This window comes from Mobula hypostoma, chromosome 4 (assembly GCF_963921235.1).
Source record: "Mobula hypostoma chromosome 4, sMobHyp1.1, whole genome shotgun sequence".
Lineage (NCBI taxonomy): Eukaryota > Metazoa > Chordata > Chondrichthyes > Myliobatiformes > Myliobatidae > Mobula > Mobula hypostoma.
In genome coordinates, this window is record NC_086100.1 from 123,696,682 (window position 1) to 123,708,888 (window position 12,207).

At 43.8% G+C, this 12,207-nt stretch overlaps 1 long non-coding RNA gene across 2 annotated transcripts in view; it reads right to left on the reverse strand.

The window, feature by feature from the left end:
* Positions 1–12,207, reverse strand: part of LOC134344912 (uncharacterized) — a 41,514-nt gene that overhangs the window by 3,853 nt on the left and 25,454 nt on the right. For both annotated transcript variants that reach the window (XR_010017562.1, XR_010017563.1), the window contains exon 2: positions 4,718–5,057. This is a non-coding gene — a long non-coding RNA (uncharacterized LOC134344912). The remainder of the gene's footprint in view (positions 1–4,717; positions 5,058–12,207) is intronic.

The following is a 12,207-nucleotide window of genomic DNA, read 5'->3' on the forward strand; positions in this document are numbered from 1 at the left end:
TTGGTCAGGCCAGAGGCTGTCTTCCCTTAGAGTAAGCCACTAGCCAAACCTGAGGGTCACAATTGTGGGGGCTCATCCGGGATTGATTTCATTGGACGCTGTATGATTACCCTGAACATTGAACCAGTGGGGTAGATATTCGTACTCCAGATGAATTGTTAATTCACCTGTTAATTACTGTTAAAGTTGTGATTGTGGGTGGAGGTTTGATAAAATGGTAGGTGCAGCTCTCATTTTAAAGCAGACCAGCACTGACGTAGCGGTAACGGGGGGGGGGGCAGAGATTTCAAAGACAGGGTTCTATCATTTCTGAGGAGCGGTCAGATTTGGAATGTCTAATTAGTCCCCGTCCCCCAGGGGAGAGTGGGAATTCTGAGTTAGTATCTGCCCTTACCTCTCTGGCGAATAAATGGAAAAATGCCCTGGTTCAAAGTCCCAGCTATGGTAAGCGTGCCTATTCCCTGGAATAACGCCCACCCCCAAAGGGAAAGAGGAGTATGAGACTTGGACGGAGTAAACATCTCAGTTGTTAGATGAGAGGCAGTGCTCTGATGATGTAAAGCGACAGAGATTGGTTGAGTTTGAGGGGCAAGCTGCTGACTGCTCTGAAGACAAATCAGCTGCCGGAATTGAGCTCTGAGGAAGTGGTAGCTGCTTAACGAGATGACCCGGGCATTGGTACCATTTGGTCAGTGGTCAAAAAGGAAGACATGACTCAGGCAGAAAAGATGAAACATGCAGCGGTGCCTCCATTACTGAGAGAATGGCCTCGGATGGAGTTGTGGAACCAGATCCTATACCAGGTCACATCACCCCCGGACCGACCTTGGTGTTGCCAGCTGGTTCTGCAGGAGAAGTATCAGAGGATTGCGTTGAAGTCACTTCATGGTGATTCTGGACATTTGGGGGTTGAAAAGACCTACGGATTGCTCAGAGACCGGTTTTACTGTCTCAGAATGAAGTCAGAGGTTGAAGAGTACAGCAAGTCATGCATTCACGGCATACGCTGGAAGACACTGCCTGTGCAGGCCGCTCCTCTGTCACACTTGCAGAATGCAGGGCCCCTGGACCTGGTGTGTATGGATTTTCTGTCCATAGAACCCAATGCCAGCAACATGGCAAATGTCTTAGTCATCACAGACGACTATAAAAGATATACACAGGCTTTTCCTACCAAGGACCAGAGGGCGTCCACGGTGGCCAAAGTGTTATGTGAGAAGTATTTCATTTATTATGGCCTTCCCAGGTGGATACATAGTGATCAGGGATAGGATTTCGAGAGCAGACTCATCCATGAGTTTAAAAACGCAAACAACAGGAATTCTGCAGATGCTGGAACTTCAAGCAACACACATAAAAGTTGCTGGTGAATGCAGCAGGCCAGGCAGCATCTCTAGGAAGAGGTGCAGTCGACGTTTCAGGCCGAGACCCTTCGTCAGGACTTTCATCCATGAGTTACTGGGCACGCTTGGAGTCAAGAAGTCGAGGACCACGTCCTATCATCCGCAGGGTGATCCCCAGCCCGAGAGGTTTATTGGACCTTGCTAGACATGCTCGAGACCTTGGAGATCAGCAAGGAGAGCAGGTGGAGTCAACTTATTGGACATCTGGTCCACAGTTACAACTGTACCCGAAATTAAGCTGCTGGGTACTTGCCATACTATCTGATGTTTGGGCGCGAGGCAAGGTTGCCCATTGACCTTTGTTTTGGGACTGACAATGGCAATTTACCACCGAAGACTTATCTGAAGAATGTGTCTGATATGAGAAGAGAGCTGAAAAGGGCTTATGAATTAGCTGGGGGCATGGCTGCCAAACAGAATCAAGGAAATAAGAGGAGGTAAGATCAAAAGGTGAGGTTCTCCCAACTCCTGCCAGGAGACCGAGTCCTCATAAGGAATCTGGGGCTACTTGAGAAGCATAACTTGGCTGACTGCTGGGTGGCTATGGCCTATGTGGTGGAGAGTCAGATGCCAAACCGACCAGTTTTCCAGCAGAAATCAGAAGATGGGAATTTGCCTGTCAAGATTCTCTATCAGAACCACCTGCTACCCTGGGACAAGAGGTGCAGGTAGACCCAGAGCCCCACCTGGAGCCTACACCTAGTTAGAGGACTCTGCAGAAACACGGGGTGACTGTAGGGCCAACAGCCGGAGAGATTAAGCTGGCCCCCATCCCTGAGAGGGATACTGATTCGGAGGATGAGGACCTGGATGTGTGGTATATGCTGCCTCTTGCTAACTCCCCATTGGCTGAGGAAGACTCTCAGCCCTTCTCCTGCTGAGTCAGGTGAAATTGGGGGGGGGGGCACGATCTGTGGGCAGCCTGGGTTGCACTGGACCCTGCAAGGGATGATGCGGGACTTGGTCACAGGACAGAGGGGTCCGAGTTGCCGGTGGGCACGAGTGAGAGGCCAGGGGAGGCCTCGCCAGGTAGACCAGAAGTATCCCCAGGAGTGTCAGAACCTGAAGAGTTAGGTGAGGGGGAATGGAGGTCTCGGAGAATTAGGAGGCCACCAGATAGGCTGGCCTGTGTAGCACCGGGGGAACAAAGTGTGGCCCCTACAGTTTTGGGGAGATATGTCACAGCCATTTACACTTGGATTGGACTTTGTGTTTTGCAGGAAGGGTTGGCAAATTATCTCAAAGTCATGAGGACATGCCTAAATTTGGTGGGGGGAGAGTGTAAAGGTTTCCCTGCTAATGTAATGGTTTCTTTGTAGAGCAGTGTTTAGGTTATGACTAGAGATAACGGGGACTTTGGAATGTGCGCTGGCCAATGAGGGGAGATGTTTTCCTTTCTTGGGTGCCTAAGTGAAGGTTTCATGGTCTTTTGTTTGACAGAAGATGGAGAGAGAAGATGCCAGAACGGGGAAGTCGTAGACTGCGGGACAGAGTGGACTTGGAATGGGGTCGGGAGTCAACATCCGGTGGGTAGATCGATGGAGATCGAATAAACGGGAAAACCATGAGCTCCAACGTTGCACATTAGACTGGTTCATGAGAATGGGCCCTTTTTCTTTTTTGTTTCTTAACTAAACCTATAGTCAAATTAAGAATTATAAAGCTCAATCGTTTAATTGCATATTGTGGACTGTTTGTTATTTCGGGGTACTGATTTGTAACAGGGGAACACATCTCACAGCATCCACCCAAACAAGATCTCTCAAATTTGGCCGGGCCGGAGGTTGTCGTCCCCTAGAGTGAGCCTGAGGGTTACACCTGTATTTCCAGCATCTGCAGAATCTCGTGTTTAAGAAAAACTGTTAGTATAGACAGCAACAAATTATAAGCGAAACCACTGGGATTTCTTCAATAGAGTGAACACATCAGCAGATAGATATTATGGTTGTATAATTTATGGTTGAATGTTTCTGGTATGTTTAACAAGAAAGACTGCACAGAGAGATAAAGGAAGGAAGGACTGCAGGAAGATATAGACAGGAAGAAATAACATCTTATGTGTGAGGAAATGTAGAGGAGGTTTGCCCCAAAAGCACAGCAGTGGAGAAAACTCAATGTTGAATAACTACTTTAATACTAAACTGCAAAATAACAAACCATGGTAAAGTCCATGGCGATGTGGAACTACAGGCATCGAGGCACCAGTAGGGGCTGCAGGAGCCCAGATGGCCACTAGTTGGAAGAATTGCACACTGAAGGTAGGTAGTGATAAACTAACGTACATCTGTGAAAATATTGGGCCACCAGAACCAGCATCATGGAAAATTCAGAGTCTGTCATGCACCTGGATGGCTGGAGAGGGATGATGAGTGGGCCCACTGGTGAGCATCAGTACATGCAGTTGTCAGGTTTGTCGGCCAGAGCAGGCTCATGCTTTAGGGCCTGGTGGATCTGGTTCCCGGACAATCGGGTCAAGATCTGGGAGGATGGAATGAAGGTCAATCTCTGTTCCATCTGGGTTGAACTGTATAACAGGGTATTTGCCTTTCCGTTCTTGGAACCAGGTTGGGAAGAGGTGGTGAAGTGGGATTGTTTGAAGAAGAAGCCTAGCGAGCATGGGTTGAGTTGGTAGGTTTGTTGTATGGATATGGTGGTCAGTATGGATCAGGAAGAGCTTGATGTTTCCTGTCAGCTAATGTCTCTATTCCTCCAAGGCCCCTTTGATAGTGAATAGCTCCCTAGCTTCTATTCCATAACGACGCTGTGTATGGTTCAACTTGCATGAGCAGAAGACACAAGGGTGTGTCTTCCCGGCCACAGCTCGCTGGGAGAAGATGACCCCAGCACCCACCTCAGATGTGCACACCTCTACCCCAAAAGAACAGGAGGGGTTCAGATGGCGGAGAATGGAAGCGGTGGGGAAGTATCTTTTGAGGTCCTCAAAAGTGTGGTCTGCAGCCGCGAACCAGTTATCCATGAGGTAGGTGACTTGGTGAGGGAGGTGAGAGGACTGGTGATTTGGCCGTAGTTTCTGACGAAATGGTAGTAGAGGTTGGAGAAGCCCAAGAAGCGCTGTAGGGTGCACAACCAAGGGCATTCAATGATGGTGTGCACTTTCTCTAAGTCCATGGTGGTACCTTGGGGTGAAAGGATGTAACCCAGGAAGCAGGTGACCGAGTGTGGAGCTGGCATTTTTCTAAACTGCAATACGGTTAGTTTTTGAGGTGATGCTGAAGGACTGAACAGACATGACGATGTGGTCTTAGGGGTTCTTGAGGAAAATGAAGGTGTAGTCGAGGTAGACAAACACATACCTGTGTAACATGTCTCAGAGGATCTAATTAATGAAGGCTTGGAAAATGACTGGAGCTCAAGGTATAAGATGCACTGGGACAGGAAATAATGACATCGAGTTGGAGATCCATCAAAGCATTTGGCACAGGAATCCTGGCCTCAGAGGGAGGAGGTTGACCCGCATGGAGTTGCTGCACCAAGGCGGAGAGTTGGATGAGAGTGGTTGACAGATGGCCAATGGTTTCTTGCTGCTTCTGGATAATGTACTCACGCCGGTGGACAACTTCCTTTCGGTGAACATACTCTGCTGGGTCAATTGCTGGTTCACTCATCCTGTCAGGAAATGTAGAGGAGGTTTGACTGAAAAGAAGGGCAGTGGAAATGATTCAGCGGTGAATAATAACTTTAATAGTAAGCTGCAAAATAACAAGCAACAAGGCACCACAAAACAAGAGAAGAGAAACTAAACACAACAGACAACAAGGTAAACTTCAGGCAGGGAGATTGAGAGCAACGAGCAACTCAATGAGTAAACAAGGACTATGGATGAGAATTGGGATTAAATAGGCTGCCGGTGAGGAGTCTAGAACAAGCGGCAGATGAATCAGTGGGAGCAGGCCTGACAGAAATTCCCCACAGCTGACACCCAACAGCCCAGGATGATTTGGATGGGACCGATGGAAGTCTTCAATGAGCAATGGATCCAAGATGTAACTGGACAGCACCCAAGACCTCTCCTCTGGGCTGTACCCTTCCCAGTCAACCAGGTACTGCATGTTGTGAATTTAATATTTTAGTAGTATTTAAGTAGTATTGTAATTATATTGTTTGATTAAGCATTCTTCTTTGTTTCAATAATCCACGGCGCCACCACATGAATTGTGCATGCCTCGCTTAAAATCAAAAAATGAAGTTAGACTCATATTTTGGTCTCTTATCTTTTCCTTTCAATTAGTTTAATGTTTTGGAGCTACAAAACATAATAGTGGTGATGAGGAGGGCTAAAACGAACCCAGGACAACTACCCGTCTGTTAAAGCCAGCAAGGCGTTTGAGTTAAAAAAGCGCAGTAAGAAACAGTCAAAAAAAATGCGGCACATGCTCTTCAGAAAAGGAGACAGAGACAGTCAAGTTTAAAAAAAGGCAAGAAACTGAATAATTCATGGGTTCGTGAACAGTGAGTGATAATAATCACAAAATAAGAACAGAAATGGCTGGCTAACTTAGAAAGATTAATGCACTTGATTACACAAAAGGTAACTGGATATTGTATATGAGGCAAACTGAGCAGTATTTTAAAGCAAATGAAACAGCTGATGAGAAGCGAATGCCAGTTTTGCTGAGTGAGAGGATCGACGATTTGGTTGTAGTTCCTGTTGAAAAAGCAGTAGACCTGTTGGAGAAGCCCAAGAAGCACCTGGAACCACCGAAATAGAGACTGGGAGGAACCTGCATGTATAGACTAGGGGGTGTCAGTGGGAGCAGGTCTGACAATATGTAGATTTAGAGAAGTTAAGTTCATAAGTTTTCAACATGCCCCGAAAGAAGATGAGGTGTTGTTCCTTGATCTTGCAATAGGTCTTATTGCAACAGTGAAAGAGACCAGAGACAATCAGCATGGAGTGTTAGGGTGAATTAAAATGGCAGGCAGTTAGAAGCTTGGGATCATTCCTCCAGACAGAGTGCAGGGGCTCCACAAGTCAATCATCATTTCAATGTTGTTTCCCCCATGAAATGGATGCCATATTGTGAAAACTAAATGTGGTACAGAGAGTTGCAAGTGAACTTGGATATTTATTGGATAGAATGTTGGGGTCTTGAGATGGTAGGAAGGGACGAGTTGAAAAGACAGGTATTGTACCCCCTGCAGTTGCGTGGAAAAGTGCTTTATAAAGGCAGGGACAGAAGGCAGATAAATGATTCACAAAAGGAGTGATTTGTACAAAATGCATAAATGAGAGAGGAGGGGAATATGTGTCTAATGGTGGAATCTTGTTCGAGCTGGCAGAAATTGCAAAATATGATATGCTCAATACAGAGGCTGGTGGGGTGAAAGGTAAGGACCACGGATCTCCGTTCTTGTCCAGGACAACAGTTACTGATGCCTTAAAGTGTAGGCACTACAGGATTTCAAAGCACTGACCTAAAATTAAACCAATGAGCCTCTGGTATCTTCATTCTGAACATGTTTTTAAGTTTTCTCCTGCATTTACACATTCTTTCTATAACATAGAACCTAGAACAGTTCACCATATTCTCAACAAAGTCCAATATGTTAACCAATTTGTTGGCTCTCAAATTTTCCTCTGGAAATGAGTTCAGAGCTTTGCTTGCATGTATTCCTTTGCTAGTCTGTCTAATTACATTTAATGTTGTGTACCAATGCTTTCAGATCTTTACGTGTCTCTACCACATGTAGAGTTTGGGAGACACTCATCTTCATATGGTTAATATCATGATAGGCTGCAACAATGTACGAGGAGATGTAGATATGACAGCAGTACAATAAGTAAATGAAACCAAATACTTAGGAAGGGGAAGAATAGGTAGCAGACTTTCCACTTATTTTCTTGTAGCACGTAAGTAAGTTATTGAGTCTATGCCAGCTCTCAGAACTCAAGTATCTGTCTCATTTTTTTCACTTCTTCACTGAAACCTATTTTCCCTGACGACTATTTTCAAATTTCCTGTACGAGGGGTGATTAGCAGCCCAACACTGTGATCATGACTAAGCCAGAATACCCAGAGGAAACACACAAGGACATGTACATTCAAACCGGACAGCACCACAGGTTAGCAATCAAGCTCAGTCACTGGAGACGTACAACAACAATGCTAACAATACTGACCATTACAACTTTTGGAACTACCAACTAAAGACATCACCATCAATCATCAAATGCCTATTACCCCACTGGCATCTAGGGCAGCTTTTGTGCTGTTTCTGTAACTATAAAAAAGGACCAGTTGTTAGTCCTGAGCTGAACCCTCGAATCTGAAGGACCAGTGAACTATTCTTACTCTGGCCTCTACCCTTTGACCTGTCCGGCATGGTTGACCCTACCAAGAGTTAAAGCACAAGGCCCTGACTCCAGCCAACATAGCTCTCCAGGTCATCGAGGCACACAAGCCTCCAAAAAACCTTATGACAAGGTTGTGGTCCTCTTGGACGAACCGAAGACAGGCAAAATAATATTTTTCTATCTCTGATGCTCTCTTGTGGTTAGTAATGAAACAGCTGAAATGAAGAATTTAGTCTTTGTTGCATAGCCTAAGCAGTATAGTATTTCTGCTAATAAATGTTGATAAATGCTGATTTCAACCTACACTTACGGAAGAATAAAAGAGCCATCATTAATATCACTACTATGTTCTCATCTTCAGGGGAGTTCACTAGTAAATCCACATCAATAAAACCTTTTAAAATTTAGCATACAGGCAAAGGAGATCAAATACATATTTTTCATTTATTTTCTCAACACTACATCTGCCAAATGATTTATAGTAAACTGAATTTGTTTTATTGGACTATGCATACTTACATAGGCTTATTTTAGTGGTGCATTGTCATTGATAAATTGTCTCTCCGTGCACTTCTATTTTGTGCAGACCTGAACAATCAAATAAAAATGTGAAACAATGTTCAAAAAGAACTGCCATTATTATCAGTCAAAATCATTTTTAAAAATAGTTATCCAATTCTTGCAAACCTAATCTTATAGTAGTATCATTCATTATTTTGTAATAACACTTGCTACTACAGAAATTGTCAGGAGTGCAATTTGTTCATTTTAGATCTTTATATGTATTGTGTCAAACTTAAAATAAGCCTAAAAGTATCAGTCCCTCTTTGAGGTTTAGTTCTCTGATTGCTTCAGTTGAAAATGAGATTAATGAAATACTCAACAAAGTTTTATGAAAGAACAATCTCAAAGCACTTTGTTGGAATTATCCTGATGCCATGCCTGTTTCTGAATGATCAATGGACATTAGGCTAAGTTCACGTCAGCCTAGGTACTAACCTATGCATCCCATATCTATAGATTTAGAAATAATACAGATATACAAGTCAAGAGGGTAGAATAAAAATTAAAACCTCTATAACAAAATTCAGTACCTATTTTCATTGATGATACCAACATACAGAACTACCTTTTTGTTGCTGGTCACAAAGAAATTTTACAATTTGCTTACTTGTTTTAATCCTCAGGAAGCTACTGAACTTGAAAATCCATTTTATACTTGAGGATAAAGCTTAATTATCCCATAAACAGCTGAATCTTACAGGCTTCTTTATTTCTCCTCTTGGCCTCTCCTCTAAGCTACTTTCTGTGATTTATCTCAGACCCTCATACTCTACCCTCTCTGAGATAATTGCCATTTTGTCCTCCATAAACCTTTTCATTTAAACAAACGCCTCTAATAATCAAAACTTCACCCCAATCGAACATTTTATTGTCTATCTCTACAACAGCCTTACATCCCACAACATCCTCAGTTGCTGAGGATGGAACCTATCTTCTCTCTGTACCTTACCATGGAAAAAGCTCTCTGCATCATAGATAACTGTACATTCTGAATCTCAGCTGTTCTCCTTCCAGCTATTAAATTCACTTCCAATCTGTTCCTCCACTGCACCAAATTTAAGTTTTGTTTACTTTTGTTTATCTGGTCCACCTTCTTTGCTTGATCTAAATATTTACTCCTTCATGTTAAATAGATAAAAACTTTTTTAAAAGTACAGATCCTCAGGACATCTAATTTTACGAAAGGTCAGTGTTCATTGTCTTTCCCCACTATTATAATGAGGTTATTTTGAACCACAGAGCAGATGCAATCCCTACCGGCAAAGGAGTACTTCTGATGTAGTACATGCCCTCAACCTTCCTCATTTGGGATGAGAAGTCTCTGGCAGCAATCTCAGGAATGACATATGACCATCTGCAACAAAGAAGTTATGTCCAACTAACAGCTAGAGAGAGGGTTCCCTGCTGTCTGCCATAGGGAAATTTATCACATCGTGGCCATCACTGAGACCTGGCTAAAGGATGCATGTTTCTGGGAGCTGAACGTCCAAGGATACACGGTGTATCGGAAGGATAGGAAGGTAGGCAGAGGGGGAGGCGTGACTTTATTGGTAAGAAATGATATTAGATCATTAGAAAGAGGTGATATAGGATCAGAAGGTGCAGAATCTTTATGGGTTGAGCTAAGGAATAGCAGGGGTAAAAGGACCCTGATGGCAGTTATTTATAGGCCTCCAAACAGCTGCAGGGATGTGGACTACAAATTACAACTGGAAATAGAAAAGGCTTGTCACAAGGGCAGTATTATGATAATTGTGGGGGATTTTAACATGCGAGTAGATTGGGAAAATCAGGTCAGCACTGGATCTCAAGACAGAGAATTTGTAGAATGTCTGCGAGATGGCTTTTTAGAACAGCTTGTTGTTGAGCCCACTAGGGGATCGGCTGTACTGGATTGGGTATTGTGTAATGAGGTGAAGGAACCCTTAGGAGGCAGTGATCATAACATGATTGAGTTCACTGTGAAATTAGAAAAAGAGAAGCCGAAATCTGATGTGTCGGTATTTCAGTGGAGTAAAGGAAATTACAGTGGCATGAGAGAGGAACCAGCCAAAGTTGACTGGAAAGGGACACTGGCGGGAAAGACAGCAGAGCAGCAGTGGCTGGAGTTTATGCGAGAAATGAGGAATGTGCAAGACTGGTAGATTCCAAAAAAGAAGAAATTTTCGAGTGGAAAAAGGATACAACCGTGGTTGACAAGAGAAGTCAAAGCCAAAGTTAAAGCAAAGGAGAGGGCATACAAGGAAGCAAAAATTAGTGGGAAGACAGAGGATTGGGAAGCTTTTAAAACCTTACAAAAGGAAGCCAAGAAGGTCATTAAAAGAGAAAAGATTAACTATGAAAGGAAGCTAGCAAATAATATCAAAGAGGATACTAAAAGCTTTTTCAAGTATATAAAGAGTAAAAGACAGGTGAGAGTAGATATAGGACCGATAGAAAATGACGCTGGAGAAATTGTAATGGGAGATAAGGAGAGGACAGAGAAACTGAACGAGTATTTTGCATCAGTCTTCACTGAGGAAGACATCAGCAGTATACCGGACACTCAAGGGCGGCAGGGAAGAGAAGTGTGCGCAGTCACAATTACGACAGAGAAAGTACTCAGGAAGCTGAATAGGCTAAAGGTAGATAAATCTCCTGGACCAGATGGAATGCACCCTCGTGTTCTGAAGGAAGTAGCTGTGGAGATTGCGGAGGCATTAGCGATAATCTTTCAAAAGTCGATAGATTCTGGCATGGTTCCGGAAGACTGGAAGATTGCAAATGTCACTCGGCTATTTAGGAAGGGGGCAAGGAAGCAAAAAGGAAATTATAGACCTGTTAGCTTGACATCGGTGGTTGGGAAGTTGTTGGAGTCGATTGTCAAGGATGAGGTTACTGAGTACCTGGAGGCATATGACAAGATAGGCAGAACTCAGCATGGATTCCTTAAAGGAAAATCCTGCCTGACAAACCTATTACAATTTTTTGAGGAAATTACCAGTAGGCTAGACAAGGGAGATGCAGTGGATGTTGTATATTTGGATTTTCAGAAGGCCTTTGACAAGGTGCCACACATGAGGCTACTTAACAAGATAAGAGCCCATGGAATTACAGGAAAGTTACATACATGGATGGAGCATCGGCTAATTGGCAGGAAACAGAGAGTGGGAATAAAGGGATCCTATTCTGGTTGGCTGCCGGTTACCAGTGGTGCTCCACAGGGATCAGTGTTGGGGCCGCTTCTTTTTACATTGTACATCAACGATTTGGATTATGGAATAGATGGCTTTGTGGCTAAGTATGCTGATGATACGAAGATAGGTGGAGGGGCTGGTAGTGCTGAGGAAACGGAGAGTCTGCAGAGAGACTTGGATAGATTGGAAGAATGGGCAGAGAAGTGGCAAATGAAGTACAATGTTGGAAAGTGTATGGTTACGCACTTTGGCAGAAAAAATAAACGGGCAGACTATTATTTAAATGGGGAAAGAATTCAAAGTTCTGAGATGCAACGGGACTTGGGAGTCCTCATACAGGATACCCTTAAAGTTAACCTCCAGGTTGAGTCGGTAGTGAAGAAAGCGAATGCAATGTTGGCATTCATTTCTAGAGGAATAGAGTATAGGAGCAGGGATGTGATGTTGAGTCTCTATGAGGCGCTGGTGAGACCTCACTTAAAGTACTGTGGGCAGTTTTGGTCTCCTTATTTAAGAAAGGATGTGCTGACGTTGGAGAGGGTACAGAGAAGATTCACTAGAATGATTCCGGGAATGAGAGGGTTAACATATGAGGAACGTTTGTCCGCTCTTGGACTGTATTCCTTGGAGTTTAAAAGAATGAGGGGAGACCTCATAGAAACATTTCAAATGTTAAAAGGCATGGACAGAGCGGATGTGGCAAAGTTGTTTCCCATGATGGGGGAGTCTAGTACAAGAGGGCATGACT